Source organism: Dasypus novemcinctus, chromosome X (genome assembly GCF_030445035.2).
Source record: "Dasypus novemcinctus isolate mDasNov1 chromosome X, mDasNov1.1.hap2, whole genome shotgun sequence".
Lineage (NCBI taxonomy): Eukaryota > Metazoa > Chordata > Mammalia > Cingulata > Dasypodidae > Dasypus > Dasypus novemcinctus.
Genome location: NC_080704.1, coordinates 138,720,620 through 138,741,220, shown reverse-complemented (window position 1 = coordinate 138,741,220; position 20,601 = coordinate 138,720,620). Strand labels below are relative to the sequence as shown.

Here is a 20,601-nt window from a genome sequence, read left to right as displayed (position 1 = left end):
AAAGAAAGACTTGAAAGCAGTTTTTCTCCTTGCAATTTCCTGACTGGCCATCAGATAGCATTCACTGGCATAATTTCCCACAAATGTGTTTCTTTCAATCTCTGCTTTCACATGTTTCAGGTTGGGTAAGAGTTGAGATTCAGAGTGGACTCTGCTGGCTGAATTCACTAGAGAGAAACGCTCTGACTCACCCTCCCACTTCACTTGTAAGTGCTAACAGGGAGGAAGACATTTGTTCCCTTCTCAGTTGGCAGCAGTAAGCCAGGGGTTTTATCCAGTCATAATGTCTTCAGGTTGGGGTTTGGGAGACAATCCTGGCCACTGTGGAGGATTAGTAATTCACATTTATGGTTTTGGATTCTTTTTCTATCTGTGCCTCACCCTCCTGGGAATTACACAGCACTGTCCTCATCTGCTGACCCATGAAACACATGCTTCAGACAGCTTTTGGCATTTTCTCCATTGTTTTGTGGGAGAGTTGAGCCTTGCCTTCTCTGATGCCATCTTTCTAGCAAAAACAAATAAAGATGCTACAAATAAATTAAATTACAGACCAATACTTCTAATGAATATGTATGCAAAAATTCTCAACAAAACATTTGAGAACCAAATCAAAAGCCACATTAAAAGGATTATACACCATGATCAAGAGGGTTTTATCCCAGGTATACAAGGGTGGGTCATACAAGAAAATCAATTAGGGTAATAAATTCACATTAAAAATTGAAGAAAAAATCACAAGATCCTCTTAATTGATGCAGAAAGTGTATTTGACAAAATACAGCAGTCATTATTTATTTAAAACACTGTAAAAGATAAGAATAGAAAAATGTTTCTCCAATATGTTAAAGTATATATATGAAAAAGCAACAATTATCATTCTATCTAATGGTGAAAGACTTAAACCTTTCCCGCTGAGTACAAGAACAAGACAAGAAGGCTCACAGTCACTAATTTTATTCAATATTGTGATAGAAATTCTAGCTGGAACAAGTAGGCTAGATTAAAAAAATAAGAGGTTCATAAATAGCAAAGTAAAACTTTTGCTATTCACTAATATGATTATCTATCTAGAAAATTGTGAAAAATCCACAACAAATGCGCTAGAATTATTAGACAAGTTCAGCAAAGTGTCAGGATACAAGATTAATATGAAAAAATCAATAGCCTTTATGCATACTACTTATGAGCAATCTGAGGAGGAATTCATGCAAAAATTCCATGTATAGTAGAGACTAAAAGAACCAAATACTTATCCAAGGATATAAAGGACTTCTATTCAGAAAACCACAAAATATTGCTAAAAGAAACCACAGAAGACTAAATATATGGAAGGACTTTCTGTGTTCATGGACTGGAAGACTAAAAATGGTTAATATGTCAATTCTACCCAAACTAATTTACATATTCAATAAAAATCCCAACAGCTTTTTTGTTAAGAAGTGGAAAAGCCAATAATTAAAAATATTTGGAAGGTCAAGGGGTCACAATTAATAAAAAATATCTTAATAAAGAAGAATGAATTTGGAGGACTCTGACTTCCTGTCTTTAAAGGATATTACTTAAATACAGTGGTAAGAACAGCATGGTACTGGCATAGACAGACAAATGGACCAATGGAACTGAATCAAGAACTCAGAAATAGGCTCTCATACCTATTGTCATGTGATTTTTGACAAGGCTGTCAAATCCACCCAGCTGAGCCATAACACTTGTATTAGTCAGTGTTCTCTAGGGAAACAGAATTGGAAGGAGGTATCTGGAAATAGTTTGATATTTTACAGAATTCTCTCATGTGACCATGGATATCCACAAGTCCAAATTCTGCAGGCAGACTGCAAAACAGAGATTCCAATGCAGGCCCTTTTTCCCAAGAGACGTTGGCTGATTGAAGTAGAGCTGGAAATTCTCTCTGAGTGCTGAAATAACTTCCTCTTTTAATGCATTCAACTGATTGTGTAAAATGTGTCGTATTGCTGATGGCAAACTTCTTGGTTGATTGTAGATGTAATCTACCATCTATGTAATCAACTCATTGATTATTAGAAGTCCATAAATGTCCTTGTATTACAGTATAATTAGCTCATCGCTTGCTTGACCAAACAACTAGCACAATTACCTGGCCGAGTTGACACATTAGCCTAACCATCGCACTTTTTTTCTTGCCACATGTCAACATGACAGCCATACACATCATAACAAAACAAGGAAGATATATTTATAACCATTACAGTCCTAATTTCTTTAACTGGTCCTATGGTCAAAGTTCGTATTTGTCACTACCTTCTTCCACTACCCATTCCAAGTTCCCGTTACTCTCAGCAAGCATCTAAGCTGGCAGTAGTCCTTTGCCTGGTGGAGTGACTTAAACATTCATTCCTGAAGATTCAGGGCTATTGTTTAGTCCTTCTTGGATTGGGTTGTTGCAATTTTTCATTGACTTTAATCATAGGACATGGGAGTGCTAAGAGATACCCTAGAGGATTTCCTGTATTCCAGGCAAACTCTTCTTTACCCCCATAATATACTTCCTCTGGATAGTGAGGATCAATTACCTTACCCAATACAGTAATTTCCTTCTTTGTCTGTTGATTCAGAAGAACTAGGAACCCAAAATGGCCAGGTGACCGTCTTAACTTCCAGATCAATGGAATCATTGTTGCTTCTCATGTTTGAAGAACTCCTCCTCTTGGAACAAAGATCTGTAGACCAGCAAAGCTTAATTTTGCAAGGACAAGAAGTAAAAATTCTCCATAATAGTAAGTGGTGTCACACCCATTTCCACTCCTTGATTACTAAACCCTTTAATCCTTGATATGGGAAAAATTGCAATATAGAGTGAACACTGATTTAGAGCATACACATCCTAGAACATTGCCTCAGCCCTGCAAGATATTGTCACCTAGTTCACACTGTAACTGAGTCTTCAAAAGCCCATTCCACCATTCAATCAATGCATCTACTTCAGGATGATGGGGAACATGGCAAGACCAGTGAATTCCATGAGCATGGGCCCATTCACACACATCGTTTGCTGTGAAGTGGGTTTCTTGATCACAAGCAATGCTGTATAGAGTGCCATGGTGGTGGATAAGACATTCGGTGAGTCCATGGATGGTAAGTTTGGAAGTTTGGTAGTTCATAAGAAGCTTTGCATGCATGGAAGGCAACCCATATCTGGAGCATGTGTCTATTCCAGTTAAAATAAAACAATGATTCTCCCATGAGAGAAGTTGTCCAATTAATGAACCTGCCACTAGAAAGCAGGTTGATCACCTCGGGGAATAGTGCCATCTCAGGCATCTCAGGGGCTAAGTGTGGGACTTTGCTGCTGGCAGATTGAACACTCAGCAGTGGCTCTAATCAAGTTAGCCTTAGTGAGGGGAAGTCCATGTTGCAGAGTACATGTATAACCACCATCCTTATCTCCATAGTGACTTTGACCATGAGCCCATGTAGCAATGACAGGAGTGGCTGATGAAAGAGGCAGAGTGTTAGTCACAAAGAAGGTCATCTTATCCTCTTGGTTATTAAAATCTTCATCTGCTGAGATAAACCTCTTGTGAGCATTCACATGGGAGACAAATATTTTCATGTTTTTGCCCACTCAGAAAGATTTACCAATATACCTCTTCCCCAGAACTCTTTGTCACCAATTGTCCAATCATGTTCCCTCCAAGTCTCTGATGATCCAGCCAAACCATTGGCACTAGCCCATGAACCAGTATACCAATGGTCCTCTGGCCATTTGTTCTACCAATGAAAATGAACAACCCAGTGTATTGCTTGAGGTTCTGCCCACTGTGAGGATTTGTTCTCACAACTGTCCTTCGAGGATGTCCCAGAATAGGGTTGCAGTGCTACAATTGTCCACTTTCATGTGGTACCTTCCTATCATGCAGTGCTATCTGTAAACCAGGCCCAAGTTTTCTCTCCCTCAGTAAACTGATTCTAAGGAAGTCTCCAAGAGGCCAAAGCTATGGGCTGGTAAAGAGAAGGTAACATGGCAGGAATGGTGACCAAGGGCTTTTGGGCTACTTCCTCATGTAACTTACTTGTGCCTTCAGGATCCACTTGAGCCCTATCTAACATATAGCCCTATCTCATATATACCACTTCTGCTTTATTATGGAGTGAAGCTGTACATGCCAAAATTTATGGTTTTGTGGGTCAAACAATACCCAACTCATGATAGGCAACTCAGGTCTCATGGAAACTTGGTGGCCCATGATTAAGCATTCAGTCCCCACTGAAGTTGTTGCTCAAAGGGAGAATAATTATCTGCAGAGAATGGCAGGGCTTCTCTCCAAAACCCTAGAGGTCTACATTGTGATTCTCCTATAGAGACCTGCCAAAGACTCCAGAGAGCATCTCTATTTGTTACTGACATTTCTGGCACCACTGGATCTACAGGATCATATAGCCCACATGGCAGTGTGGCTTGCACAGCAACCTGGACCTGTAACAGAGTCTCCTCTTGTTCTGGTCCCCAATCAAAACTAGCAGCTTTTTCAGTCACTTGGTAAATGAGCCAGAGTATCATGCCCAAATGAGGAATGTGTTTTCTCCAAAATCTGAAGAGACCAACTAAACATTGCACCTCTTTTTTGGTCATAAGATGGGTAGAGGCAATAACTTATCTTTCACTTTAGGAGGGATATGTCAACAAGTCCCATGTCACTGGACTCCTAGATATTTCAACCTAGTTGAAGGCTCCTGTAAATTTGTTGGATTTATCTCCCATCCTCTTTCATGCAAATGCCTTACTAATAAGTCTAAAGTCTTTGCTACGTCTTGCTCTCTAAGTCCTATCAATATGATGGCATCAGTATAACAGACCAGTGTAATGTCTTGTGGGAGGGAGAGATGATCAAGATCCCTGTTGACAATATTATGGCACACGAATTGAGAGTTCATATACCCCTGAGGCAGGACAGTGAAGGCATAACTCTGACCTTGTCAACTGAGAACAAACTGTGTCTGGTGGTCCTTGCTAATGGCAATCAATAAAAACATTTGATATATCAAAAGCTGCATACCAGGTACCAGTGGATATACTGATTTGCTCAAGCAATGATACCACATCCAGGACAGCAGCTATAATCAGAGACACCAACTGGTTAAGTTAACAACAATCTACTGCCATCCTCCAAGATCCATCTGTTTCTACGTAGGTGAAATAAGAGAGTTGAGTAGGGATGTGATGGGAATCACCACTCCTGAATCCTTCAAATCTTTGATGGTGGCATTAATCTCTGCAATCCATCCAGGAATCCAGTATTGCTTTTGATTTACTATTTTGTTAAGTAGGGGCAGTTCTAGTGGCCTTCACTTGTCCTTTCCTACCATCACAGCTCTCACTCCACAGGTCAAGGATCCAATGTGGGGATTCTGCCAATTACTGAGTATGTCTATTCCAATTATGCTTTCTCGAACTGGGGAAATAACAACAGAATGGGTCCAGGGACCCACTGTATCCACTGTGAGATGGACATGAACTAAAACTCCATCAATCACCTGACCTCCATAAGCCCTTACTCTGACTTGTGGACCGCAGGGACATTTTGTTTCTCCTGGATTTAATGTCCTTCTCAGCCAGCGTCTAATATTCCTGGAAATATCTGATCATTTTCTTTTCCCCAATGAACAGTTACTCAAGTAAAAGGCCATAGGTCTCCTTGGGGAAAGCTGAAAGGAAGATTAACAGTATATATTCTGGACAGTGTAACAGGATCCTTCCCCAAGGGGACCTGGCCTTCTCATTCAAGGGACTCTGGGTCTGTAATCTGTCTCAAGTCTGAGAATTGATTAAGGGGTCATGATTCTCTGCATCTGTAATTCAAGTTAGGGTTTTGTTAACTCAATCTAAAACACTTCTGTTTATACAGATCAAGTGGGAATTTAGTAGAATGCATACGTTTTTCACTTCTAAGTATCTCATGAATTATCCAATACCATAGTTCTTTTGTTTGATGCCTTAAGCCTGCTTTTCATTGTGGTAGCCATGTCCACCCTGTTTTTGGTCATAACTGCTGATACTTGACTTTTATCTGCCTGAGATCTGATCATCCCCAAAATGTTTAAGGATTCTAGTATCATTACAGCAGTTCCTACAGTAATATCTGTACTATAGAGAAGAGCAACCACAGAACACTTCAGAAAAGATGGAGTTAATCTTAGAAATTTATTCCTCACAGTCCTGTTTAAAGGTTTGTCCTCTGAACATTCCTGGGTTGAGTGAGCAGGTCTTAAATGTAAATTCATTCTAGCATTCCAATCTCTCTAAGTCTCTGAATTCCCTCTTCTAATGTATGCCAGGGTAAATTGGGCATATCAACCTCAGACAGTCTAGGCCATATTTTGGTCCATGTTTCTGTTACCACCTGTATTTGTCATCCAAAGGTACGCTGATGCAAAATAGAAATATCTAGGTTTTTATAAAGGGTATTTATTTGGGTTAGAAGCTTACAGTTACCAGGCCATAAAGTATAAGTTACTTCCTTGACCAAAAACTATTGACATGTGTTGGAGAAAGATGGCTGTTGAAGACTGCAAGGGCTCAGCCTTCCTCTCCCTCTTATGGCTCAATGATCCAAGTTTCCAATATCAGCTGTAGACTGGGAAAAGTCTTGTCTCTCTCTTAGAGCTTGTTTCTCTCCAGGCTGTGCTGCTCTGCTCTCTCCAAAAGGTCAGCTGTAAACTGACAAACAGCTCTTCTTTCTTCCTGGAGCCTCTGCTGTATCTAATGGAAACTTCTCTCTTTCCTCACACATCTGCGTCTCTGTGTATTTACTTTCTGGGGCTCCAAGATCAAAACTCTCACTAACTCCTCTGCCTTGTCATTTTCTCTATGAGTCCCCACCCCTTTAGTCCTACTGATGTGACCCAATTAAAGCCTTAATCATAATTTAATCAACTAAGAGTAAAACTTCTGAATCCAATACAATCTTATACACCCAGAGGAACAGACCAGTTTAAAAACATAATCCATTATCTATTTTTGGAATTCATAAATAATATCAAACTGCTACACCACCCAAACAGACTGTCAGAGCACTTTTTTTTGTCTTTTTTTTATTGACTTTGTAATAATATTACATTAAAAATATATATATATATGAGGTCCCATTCAACCCCACCACCCCCCCCACCTCTCCCCCCCCCCCCCCCCAGCAACACTCATTCTCATCATCATGACACATCCATTGCATTTGGTAAGTACATCTTTGGGCACCTCTGCACCTCATGGTCAATGGTCCACATCATGGTCCATACTCTCTCCCATTCCATCCAGTGGGCCCTGTGAGGATTTACAATGTCCGGTGATTGCCCCTGAAGCACCATCCAGGGCAGCTCCATGTCTCAAAGAGCACTTTTTAATCCCTCAAACTACGGTGCTGAATTCAGAATTTCTGCTTAGTGGGTCCATATCAATAAATTCAGCCTGATCCAACTTTATATTCCTTCCATCATTATCCCACATACCTAGTATCCGTTCCCACACATATTTCCCTGATTTACTTCTATATAAGTTGGAAAACTCATGCAGTTCTTTAGAGTAAAGCATACTTCTTTATGAGTCACTCTTTGTACTTCACCTTAAGTGGCTTGTTTTGATTTTAGTTTAGTTATAGATCTTGAAAAGAAGAAGGGTGGTGGAGGTGGGTAAGGAGAAGGATTAGAAATATCTTGCAAGCTACTGAACTCAGGGAATTCCTTTGCATTTTCATTTGGTGAGACAAGATTAATCTCTTCAGGCAGGTGTTGGAATGCAGATTCCTTAGGGTAGAGTGGAATTTGGGCAGTGCTGACTGGAGTTTGACTGGTACCTGCCTCAGGGCTGGGAAGAGGTCCAGACTCCCTGGGGCAAGCTGGAGGTTGTGAGATACAAGTTTGACACTGTGTCATCTTCATAAGGTAGGCCATCAGCATTTTCTGGCAATGTCTCAGCAGAATTTAGGGTTCCAATGTGCCCACCGATATCATTATCAATCCATAAGTCTTCACGATCCTCAGTTTTTCACTCCTTTCCAATCAGTGCCTTCACTTTAACAGCAAACACTTTGTGAAGTTGAAATTTTAAGTTCCTTCATTAATGTGCTACTCATCTAAAGAGCCTCTGAGTCTGGTTTTCAGAGATCTCAAGTTGGTGGCTGCATGAATCAAGATTTTCTTTCAGAGCACACATAGACACCTTTACTTCATTAACACATCATTTAAGTCACAAATGAGAAAGCTTTATCTCACCCCTTTGTTTTATAACTATATCCAGAGTATTTAGGAAGAGCCAGTCAACATCATTGTAACTTTTGGTTCCACAAAACTCTATTAAGGTGATGAAAACACTCACACAGATCCTTTCCTCTTATAAACAAGGAAGTAGGGGAATTCAGTGGTGATATTTCCCATATCTCCATTGGCGGCTCAAATGATGGAAAGTCAGTGGTTTCTTGATAGTTGGAAAGGGAGTCATTAGTACCCTAGAGTCCAATTAGAGTAGAGAGCCAATTGCAGTACTCCCAGAAGAACTTCAGAAATCCCTTGTTTAAGATTCTGTTTCTCAAGAACCCCACTCTGGAACCAAGCTGTATTAATCAGGGTTCTTTAGGGAAACAGAATCAGCAGGAGATAACTGGAAATAGTATGAGATTTTATAAAATTCTCTCATGTGACCATGGGGATCCCTGAGTTCAAACTCTGCAGGCAGGCTGTAAACCAGGAGCTCTGATGAAGGTCCTTGAGGATTTCGCTGGAGACCTTGGCTGTCCAAAGGTGATTTGGAAATTCTCACTGCTGAAATGACATCCCTTTTTAAGGAATTCAATGATTGGATAAAACATCACTCATTGCTGACAGCAAATTCTTTGGTTGAATGTAGAAGCAATCAGCCATCTATGCAAGTGATTCACTGATGATTACGGTCCATAAGTGTCTCTGTATTACAATTAGACCAGTGCTTGCTTGATGAAACAACTGGACACAATTACCAAGCCAAGTTCACACATTAGATTAACCATCACAACAGTCTATCCAACAAATGGTGCTAGGGGAACTTGATATCTATATCCAAAAGAAAGAAAGAGGGATAGTGTCTCACACCTTACACAAAAATTAAATCAAAATAGATCAAGGACCTAAACATAAATGTGACAACCATAAAAATCCTTGAAGAAAATGCAAGAAAATATCTTGTGGTATTTAGTAGTTTCTTAAACCTTACACACAAAGCATGAACAACAACAAAAAAATAAATGGAACTTCCTCAAAATTTAACAATTTTGCACCTCAATATACTTTGTCAAAAGAGTGAAAAGGCAGCCAATTCAATAGGAGAAAATATTTTGAAATCATCTATCCAATAAGCGTTCAAATTCCATGATAAAGAGATACTGCAACTCAACAATAAAAGGACAAACTACCAGATTAAAAAGTGAGTCTATGACCTGTATAGACAATTGTCCAAAGAAGAAATATAAATGGCAAAAAAAAAAAAAACACATGAAAAAAAGGTTTACCATCTTTAGCAATTAGGGAATTGCAAATCAAAATGCTATTTTAATGTAACATTTTGTGTAATCTATGTATCTTTTAAAATAAATAAAAAATCTATTTTAAAAAACTGAAATGAGATATCATTTCGCACCTGTTAGAATGGTCACTATTCAAATGTCAGAAACTATCAGTGAAGGAGAAGATGTGAAAGATAAGAATACTTATTCACTGTTCATCTGAAAGTAGAATGGTACAGGCACTATGAAGGACTGTTTGATAGTCTCTAAGGAAATTGAATATAGACTTGTCTTGTGACCCAGCAATACAACAATGAGCATATACCTAGAAGAAATGAAAGCAGTGAGACAAACAGAAATCTTCACACCAATGTTCATAGCACCATTATTCACAATTGCCAAAGCATGGAAAAAACCAAGGTGTCCATCAACTGATGAGTGGATAAACATATTGTGGTGTACATTCATTATGGAATATTATGTAGCTGCAAGAAGAAATGAAGTCTGAATCACTTGACAGCCTGGAAGAATCTGGAGAATACAATGTTGAATGAAGCAACCAGATACAAAAGAACAAATCTTTTATGATTTCACTATTATGAATTAAAAATATTGTGTAAACTCATGGAGTTAATTAGAATATAGGTCACCAGAAAACAGAATGAGGATAGTGAATGGAAAGCTGAGGTTTAATCTACACAGAATTGGTTAAAAGTTTGTTTGCTTCCACCCAGTGATATGACAAACTGTGACAAGATGAACACATTTATATTCCATAGAAGCATGCCCCAGGTGCACACTTTCCCACATATCTCCCACCACTGCTATGCTGCACCAGCGACCCTCCCCTCTAACAGAATGACAAGAATTTCTAGAGTACATGCATAGTGTCTAGCAAAGTCAGCCAAAGGTGTGCTGATGCAAAATACCAGAAATTGGCTGGTTTTCAGAAAAGGTATTTATTTGGGATAGGAGCTTACAGATACCAGGCCATAAAGCATAAGTTACTTCCCTGGCCAAAGTCTATTTTCATATGTTGGAGCAAAATGGCTGCCAATGTCTGTGAGGGTTCAAATTTCCAGGGTTCCTCTGGGCTCAGCTCCTCATTTCTCCACAAGGTCAGGTGTAGACTATCAAGTGATGACTCTTTCTCTTTCCCTGGGACTCCAGCTTAAGACCAGCATCAAACTCCAACATCAAAACTCCAACATTAATAACCCCCAACTCTGTTCTTTGATATGCCTTTTATTTGTGAGTCCCCACCCTTTGGTGGGGACTTATGCCCTAATGGCATAAGAGGTTTACATAATTCCTTAATCAAGTAAACCTATGAATCCAAAATAATCTGATATGCCCAGAGGAGATCAGTTTACAAACATAATCCAATATTTCTTCTTGGGATTCATCAATAATATCAAACTGCTACACAAAGGATGACAGACCAGTATGCCAGGCCCTTGATATAGAGCTTGTACTTAAGAACTTCATTCTTGTGAAATTGAAACTTTTCCTAGTAATATATATTGCCTTAGAATTACTTCCTGAAAACCTTGTTGCTAAAATGTAGACTCAGTATATTATCTCACTAACTTCCCTCTTTCCATGGGTGATGACTCCCAAGGATAAGCCTCCCTGGCACTGAGGGATTTTTACCAAGCACCAGCTAGTGATGTATTTGTAAAAAGACTTAGACCAAAATGGGGGCATATTAAATATAAATTAGTTTTTATGGCTATGAGACTTTAAAGTGAGTCTGGAGGTCATTCCAGAGGTTATGCTTCTGCATGACTTAGGAGAATCTAACTGAATGCCTCTAAACAGTGCCTCAAGCAGGATGCTCCTGATGGCCCTAGAGACATCTAGACATTATAGACAGGGCATACAGCCTCAGGAAATCAGCCCACAATTGTTGGGCCTTACCCTGGAATATATGTCAACCTATGACTCCAGGGTTCCACAGTTTGACTCATTTATAGTTTTCCTACACATGGTTGTTCTGACCCTTGTATTTGAACTTATAATTAGCCCTATACCCACTAAATTTATATCACAAGACTTAAATCTTTTGGCTCTTCATATGTTGGTTGAGCCCTGAATCTCAGCAGAGTTGCAACCAATACCTACTGACCAATTCATGGGACTCATCCAGGAAAAGTAACAAAAGTGTGATGGGGGACAATATTCATCCCCAGAAAACAGAATATGTACAACTGCAAGCAAGACAGTTTCATTCACTTTCCCAATGGGATCTATACCCCCTCTCAATCAGAAGCAGAGTGGGCATCACCATCCTAATATCCTCAAATTTAAAAATGAGGTGTATGGGAATCTTCTATATATTCTCTTTTTTTCCCTTTCACTGTTTTCTATTTTTACTTTTTATTAATAAATTTTATTTTTAAAGAAGCTTTAAATTAAATAATTGTAACAAAAATATAAGAGCTTCCCATATGCTTCTTTCCCTTCTCTTCCCACACTATCTCACAGCAACAACATCCCTCATTAGTGTGGTACATTTGTTACAATTGATGAAAAATTCTGAAGCATTGCTACTAACCATGGATTACAGTTTACACTATATTTTGCACTCCGTCCTGCACAATTTTGTCGGTTATGAAAAAATACACAATGGCCTGTATCAGTCATTGCAATGTCATGCATGACAACCCCAAATGTCCCCAATATGCCCATACTACACCTATTCTTCCTTTCCCATTCCTCACTACCTCTGGTGGCCCCTGCATTTATATCAACCATAAGAGTTCTTATATCACTAGAATAATAATAAGTCCATACTAGAATAATAAGTCTACTTTAGTCCATTGTTCTTTCCTGAATCTTGAGAATTTGGGGATTGTGATGCCCATTATGCTTCTAATTGAGAGGGAGCTTAGATCCCATGTGGGAGATGGATAGAACTATCTTGCTTGCATTGCAGACACACTCTATTTCTTGGGATGGTGTTATCCATCTAAATCTGCTTGTTATTTGTCCTGAGTGAGTCCAAGGAAATGTAGTATAGGTATTGCAACTCTGTTGAAGTTCAGGGCTCAACTGGCCCATGGATGAATAAAATATTTAGGTCTCTGGAACATATATTTATCAAGTATAGTGATAACTATAAGTTCAAGTAAAAGGAGCAGAAGGGCCAGGTGCTATAAATGAGCACGTATCTGTTACACTGGGGAGCATACATTCCAAGGTAAGGCCCACAGACAGGGTGCCAAATTCCTGAGCTGTCTGCTTTGCTTGTAGTTTCTCAGTGTCTCTGGAGCCTTCAGGAGCCCCACTATTTGAGCCATTGTTTACTGTGGCAGTCAATGAGATCTTGCTGAGACTAGTATAAGCATAAACTCTGGAATGAACTCCCAACTAATTTTGAAGTCTCTTAGTCATAAAAACTCATTTGTATTTACAATTTTCCCCTTTTTGTCAAGGTCTTTTTCCAGATGCATGCTACTTGGCACTTGGTAATAATCCCTCAGTGACAGGGAGGCTCATCCCTAGAAGTCATGTCCCACTCCAGGAGGAAGATAGTGCATTTATATCTTAATTTTGGCTTAGAGAGAGGCCATATTTGAGCAACAAGTAGACTTTCATGGGTAACTCTTAGTGTATAATACTAGGCTAGGTTCCATCTTCACAAGAAAAGGTACATAAGTACTCTGTTAGCAAAAGGGGTGCTGATGCAAAATATCAGAAATCTGTTGGCTTATATAAATGGTATTTATTTGGGCTAGAAACTTACAGTTACTAGGCCATAAAGTGTAAGTTACTTCCCTCACCAAAGTCTGTTACCACATGTTGGAACAATATGGCTTCCAACATCTGCAAGGGTTTAGCCTCCCTCTTCCTCTTAAGGCTCCATGGTCCTGGTTTCTTCCAATATCAGCTATAGACTGGGATAAGTTTTGACTCTCTCTTTTGACTAGTTCATTTCTGGGCTCAGCTGCTCTGTTCTCTCCACAAGGTCAGCTGTAGACTATCAGACTCTCTCTCTTCCCAAGGCCTCTGCTTTATCTATGGAGCCATCTCTACTTCTCTGTGTTCTTCATCTGTGTGTTTACTTTCTGGGGCTCCAGCATCCAAAACTTTCTCCTCTGCCATTTTATTTTCTCTGTGAGTCCCCTCCCACCAAGGTGGTAGGTATTCAATGTCTCTCTGACATGACACAATCAAAGTCTTAATCATTATTTAATCAAGTAAAAGTGAAACCTCTGAATCAATACAATCTAATATGCCCAGATGAACAGACAGGTTTATAAACATAATAAAATATCTATTCTTATAATTCCTAAACAACAAACTGCTACAAGTACAACCATCAATATCAATGACCTGATATAATGGTCTTTCTTCCTTCTCTAGTCACTAACCTTACACTCAAGGGATTCTTGCATTCCTGTTAGAGAATGTAGCAGAACAACACAAGATGGGAATTCAATATTCTTTCAGATATTGTGTGGCTCTCCACCACTGAGACAATGGCCCATGAACACCTGAATCTATTCATATGTCTTAGAGGCATACCCCAGGTCAAATCCTTCTGATGTATTCCTCCATCACTGATACCCTGCACCAGTGATCTTCCTCTGCCACTGTTTTAACACTTCTGTGATCCAAAACTTCTCCAAAAATGAAGCTAACAAAATAACCATACAGAATTAATAAGAAAATGAAATAATAATTTTTAAAATAACTAATAAAATATTTTAAAAATTAAAAATTTGAAATAACAAATTTTTTTAAAAAATTTTTAGACATTGTGTCTTTCATCACTGTAAGCTCTGTTGTCCTGTAATACCTTGACTTTTTTTCCATATATTCCCCCCGTGTATTATATTTTCATTTTTCTCTTTAAAGAAGCTTTAGGATACAGAAAATTCACATAGACAAAATATGTGATTCATATATTCCCAACACCCTCCCTTTTCTCCTGCCCCCCTGTTTAATAACATTTTACATGTGGATAGGACATTTATTACAATTTATATACAAATATTGAAGCATTGCTACTAACCACTGCAATGGTTTACCTTATGGCTTCATTTTAGATCATACAATTTCATGGGTTTTGACAAAATTTGAAGTGGCATGTATCCATTATTGCAAGATTATGCTGAAAAATTCTAATGCCCTAAAAAATGTTGGACATTCCATCTATTCTGTTCTTCCCTCCTCCTCCCCTTGCAACCTATGTCAACAAATAAGTTTCAATTTTTTTAATTTTTTAAATTTATTTCTCTCCCCTTCCCTGCCAACCCCCTCTCCCAGTTGTCTGCTCTTCTGTGTCCATTTGTTGTGTGTTCTTCAGTGCCTGCTTGTATTCTTGTCATTGGCAGCCAGAATCTGTGTCTTGTTTTTGTTGTGTCATCTTGCCATGTCAGCTCTCTGTGTTTGTGGCACCATTCCTGGGCAGGCTGCACTTTTTTCACACTGGGCGGCTCTCCTTACGGGGCACATTCTTTGCGCGGGGGGTTCCCCTATGCTGGGAACACCCCTGAGTGGCACGGCACTACTCCTGTGCATCAGCACTGCACCTGCGCCAGCTTGTCACACAGGTCAGGAGGCCCTGGGTGGGAACCCTGGACCTCTCATGTTGTAGGCGGACACCTGATCCATTGGGCCAAATCCACTTCCCAAGTTTCAAATTTTCAAAAAAAATTATTTGCAGTAATATTGAGTGTTTGAAATATCAGTCTGTTTTCATTTTTTTTACATACTTTCCTCCAGGGAGACCTGTTACTTTTTTTAAAAGATACTTTAGAGTACATAAATTTTACATTAAAAATGTATGGAATTCCCAAATGCCCCACTCCCTGTCCCTCCCACACTTTCACACATTAACACCATCCTTAGTGTGGCACATTTCTTATAATTGATGAACTCATATTGAAGCATATCCACTAAACATGGATTATACTGTACATTATATTTTATACTTCACATTCTGTCCTGCACAATTTTGAAATTTATGGAAAAATATATACTGGTCTCTATCCAATTTTGCAACATCATGCAGGACAATACTGATGTCCCAAAAATGTCCCCGTATTACACCTATTTTTTCCTCTCCCTCCCGTCAGAACCTCCAGTGGCCACTGCCTCCACATCAATGATAAAAGTTTTTCCATTGTTAGAATACCAATAAGTCTAGAATAAAATAATAGTAGTCTATTTTAATCCATTGTCCATTCACCAATCTTGAGGATTTGGGGATGGTGATGCCCCTATATTTGAGAGGGTTCTTAGATCCCATGGGGCAGTTGGATAGGATTATCTTGTTCAAAGTTGCAGACTCTCTCTCTTCCTTCGGATGGGCATTGTCCATCATCATCTCCTTGTTAGTTGCCCTTGGTGTGTCCAATGGACTGGAGAGTAGGTGTTGAAACTCCCCTGAGATTCAGGACCTAATTGACACGTGCATGGACGAAAGATTTAAGTTTCTTGGGCATACATCTATCAAGTATAGTACTAACTATAGATTCAAATAGAAGGAGCAGAAGAGCTATGTGAAGGGAAACCACAAATGATTCCAATTCGCTCACACTGGGGATCATAAATTCCAAAGTAAAACCCATTGGTAAGGTGCCAAACTCCTGAATTATCTGACCTGCTTATAGTTTCTGGATGTCTGTAGACCCCTCAGGATCTGCTTTATATGAGGCAATACTTACTAGGACATTCAATGAGATCCAGCTGACATGTGGAAAAGAGTAACCTCAGGAATGACCTCCCAGCTCACTTTTAAATATCTTTGCCATAAAAACTCATTTGCACTTACCCTATGCCCCTTTTGTTCAAGGTCTTCTTCCAGGTGCATTACTGGTTGGTACTTGGAGTCATGTCCCATGCTGGGGGTGGGGGAAGTGAAGTGTCCTTATTTGCTACGTTTGGCTTACAAAGAAGTCACATTTGAACAACAAGGCGGCCCTCAGGAGGCAACTCTTAGGCAGCATATATTATTAGGTTAAGTTTCAATTTCAAAAGAACAGGTTCATAAGTTTAATCATCAATATCAAGTTCCTATCTCAATACTCTTTTCTCCTTCACTAGGCACCACCCATGTACTTGAGGGATTCTTGGTGTCCAATTAAAGAATGTAGTAGAGCTCCCAAGGATGGGAATTCAACATTGTTTTGTTTATTATGTGGATCTGCACTCACTGAGACAATGCCCCATGAACACTTGAACACATTCACGTGCCTTAGAGGTATGCCTCACATAAGCCCTCCCATGCATCCACCATGTCTGACACCCAACACCAAAGATCCTCCCCTGCCACAGTGTTGACACTTCTGTGATCCAAAACCTCACCAAAAAAAAAAAAGCCAAAAAAATAACAAAGTAAAATTAATAGGAAAATGAGGTAATATAGTTTTAAAAATAACAAAAAATTGTTTAGATATTGTCTTTTATTACTGTAATATCTGTTGTCTTGTATGTACAGTGACTTTTTTCCATGTATTCCCTCAGTGCCTTATTTTTCATTTTATCCTCAAAGAAACTTTAAGTTACAGAAAACTCATGTACAGAATATAGGGGATCACCAAAAACCCAAAGCCCTCCCCCTTTTCCCCTGTCCCCTATTCATAATAAAAATTTTTTAAGATTTATTTATTTATTTCTCTCCCCTTCCCCCCCACCCCTGCTCCAGTTGTCTGTTCTCTGTGTCTATTTGCTGCATTTTTCTTCTTTGTCCGCTTCTGTTGTTGTCAGCGGCAAAGGAATCTGTGTTTCTTTTTGGTGTGTCATCCTGTTGTGTCAGCTCTCCATGTGTGCAGCACCATTCTTAGGCAGGTTGCACGTTCTTTCACGCTGGGTGGATCTCCTTATGGGGCACACTCCTTGTGCCTGGGGCTCCCTTACATGGGGGACACCCCTGCATGGCACGACACTCCTTGCGCTCACCAGCACTGCGTATGGGCCAACTCCACACAGGTCAAGGAAGCCCGGGGTTTGAAACACGGACCTCCCATGTGGTAGACGGATGCCCTAACCACTGGGCCAAGTCTGACTCCCTATTCATAATATTTTACTTGCAGAGGGTATACTTGTTACAATTGATTTACAAATACTGAAGCATTGCTACAAATTATGATAAATGATTTACATTGTGATTTACATTTTGGACAGTATGCCTTTATAGATTTTTTCTTTTTTTTAATTTATTGCCTTTTTTAAAAGATACATAGATCACATGAAATGCTGCATTAAAAAAATATGAGGTTCCCATATACCCCATTTCCCATATCCCCATCTCCTCCCACATCAAGAACTTATTTCATTACTGTGGTGCACTCATTGCATTTTATGAATCCGTTTTGGAGCACTGCTATACAGCAGCACAGATTAGAATTTATGTTGTAGTTTACACTCTCTCCCACTCCATTTAGTGGGTTACAGCAGGATATATAATGTCCTGCATCTGTCCCTGCAATATAATTTGAGACAACTCCAAGTCCTGAAAATGCCCCCATATCATACTTCTTCATTCTCCTTGCCTTCAACAACTCCCATGGCCATTGTCTCCACATCAATGATATAATTTTGCCCATTGCTAGAGTCACAATAATTCTCTAGTAGAATGCAAGTAAGTCCACTATAATCCATATTTTGTTCCTCCATCCTGAGGACTCTGGGATGGTGATTCCCACTACACCTCTAAATTGAGAGGAGGCTTAGATCCCACATGGCTGATGGATGGGATTCTCTTGCATGCAATTGTAGACTCCCTCAATTCCTTGGTGTAGTAGTTGACCATCCTTACCTCCTTGTTAGCTGACCTGGGTAAGTTCAACAAATTGGAGAGTAGGTATTTCAACTCTGCTGAGGCTTAGGATTCAGATTACATATGGACAATCCTGAAATTCAAGTCTCCTGGGCATACACCAAACACAGGTTCAATGAAAGAGACAGAAGAAGCGTGTGCAGAGAAGTCACATCTGAGTCCAACTCCATCATACTCAGGAGCACAAATTCCAAAGTAGGGCCCACTGGCAAGGCACTGAACTTGCTATCTGCCATGACCGTAAGACCTACATGTCTCCATAACCCTCAGGAGGACCATTACCTGGAGTCATATCTACTTTGGCTCTCTCTGAGTTCCTGCTGAGATATGCATAAGTGTGACCTTTCTGACGACCTTCCAACTGATTTTGAAGTGTCTTAGCCATATAAACTCATTTGTCTTTACCATTATCCCCTTTTATTCAAGATCTTTTTCTAGTTGCATCACCAGCCTGTGCTTGGTTGTAATCACTCAGTGGCAAGGAGACTCATCCCTGGGAATCATGTCCCATGCTGCAGGGAAGGTAATGCATTTATAAGCTGAGTTTGGCTTAGAGAGTGGTCACATTTGAGCAACACAGAGGCTCTCAAGAGGTAAATCTTAGGCACCCTGCAGCTCTAGGCCTAGTTGAAATTTCAAGCACACAGGCTCATAAGCATAGTCATCAGTATCAAGGGCCCATCATTGGACCATCCTTCTTCACTGGCCTTTGCCCTTTCACTTGGGGGATTGTTGCTGTTCCATTGTGGAATTCAACAGTGCTTCCCAGGATGGGAACTCAGCACTCCCTCAGTTGTCATGTGAAACTCTACCCACTACACCAATACCCAATGAACATCCGAACATATCTATATACCATACATGCATGCCCCAGAAAACTCCTTACAAATATAGAATGCTTCACAAATTTGCATATTTTCCTTGCACAAGGGCCATGACAATCTTCTCTTTATTGTCCCAATTTTAATATATGTGCTGCCAAAGTAAGCACGCCTTATAGATTTTAATGAAATTTAAAATGGCATTTGTTAGAGGCTTTCCCTCACTATGTTTGCAGTAATTAGCAAGCTGTGATTCAGTCCTCCCTGATATGCATTGAGGAAAGACAAGCCCTTACCCCCATAAGCCTATGTGCCTAAAATGACAGCACTTCTCCTAAATGTTGAACAAAGAAACCACATGGAAACAGGAGTAAAGTGAGATAGAGACCTTCACTCCATCCTGATCAAAGCACCACCTGCTGCAGCAGCATTCCAAGAAAACCTAACTCCCTAACCCACTACCCTCTAGCTGTAGACAGAAAAAATGTCACCTCTAGGACTTCCTGTTGGCCTGTGCACCTCATTCAGACCCTTGATCCCCTCCCACCTAGAAAGTACTGTATAAATTCATATTCCCCCTTCTATGGGCAGGCTGAAGTCTATTCTTTAGACTCCTTCAGTTGGAAGAGCTTCTCAATAAACATCCTGCCTGCACTCTTCATCTCCATGTCCCAGTGAGCACCTTTTCTCTAACATTTGGTGCCAAAAACCTGGGACAGGGGTCATGTTGAGACTGATTGATTGGTGAGGAATCATCCCCCTGCCACAGTCATACAGCCATCCAACACTGGACATTGAATCTAGGTTGGCTGAGTTAAGGATTTCTTTGCTGGAGGATCCTGCTCTCTCTCTTTTTTTGTTATCCAGGACAACCTGCCAAAACATCCTAGATCTTAGGTCAGTGATCCTCACTGTCTCCAAGGTCGATAGTTGGCAGAAAGTCTGCATCATTGTGGGAAGAAAGCCTTTTGCTCCAGAGACATCTAGCTCCAAGTGCCATTTCTTGTTTCCTTGGAGATTTCTGACTGATTTGGGGATTTCTGTCTCAATCAAAATGTCCCCTGTCCTAGAGATCCTTCATTGATCTCACCCAAGCCTCCTAAGATGGGGAATTCAATTTCAGGTCCCCAAAACCCATACTTTTGTGTTATCTCTTCAATAACCTTAAAACTCAGTACGTAGAAGGAATCATCAGACCTAAAAAGCTCATTTTTTATTCAACCTCTGTGTTGCAATACAAATTGGACAATGAAAGTCAATGGCCAGAAAATGGTACTTTTGATTTCCAAGTTCTCTGAGACTTAAAGAACTTCCTCCAGCACAATGGCAGATGGCCAGCAATCCCTTACATTTAGGCCTTTTTCTATCTTCACAATCACCCCTCCCTCTACCGATCCTGTTCTTCCTACCAAATTCTTCTTTTACACCAGAAACCTCCTCAGAAATCTTCCTCCTCATCACTTCCACACCCTAAAACAAT

The 20,601-nt window shown here is 39.9% G+C and overlaps 1 non-coding gene across 1 annotated transcript; it reads right to left on the bottom strand.

Moving 5' to 3' along the window:
* Positions 1-19,184: 19,184 nt before the first annotated feature.
* LOC111763794 (U6 spliceosomal RNA) lies at positions 19,185-19,291 on the bottom strand. The gene has a single exon (XR_002796576.1). It is a non-coding gene; the product is annotated as a U6 spliceosomal RNA (small nuclear RNA).
* Between the last annotated feature and the right edge of the window lie 1,310 nt (positions 19,292-20,601).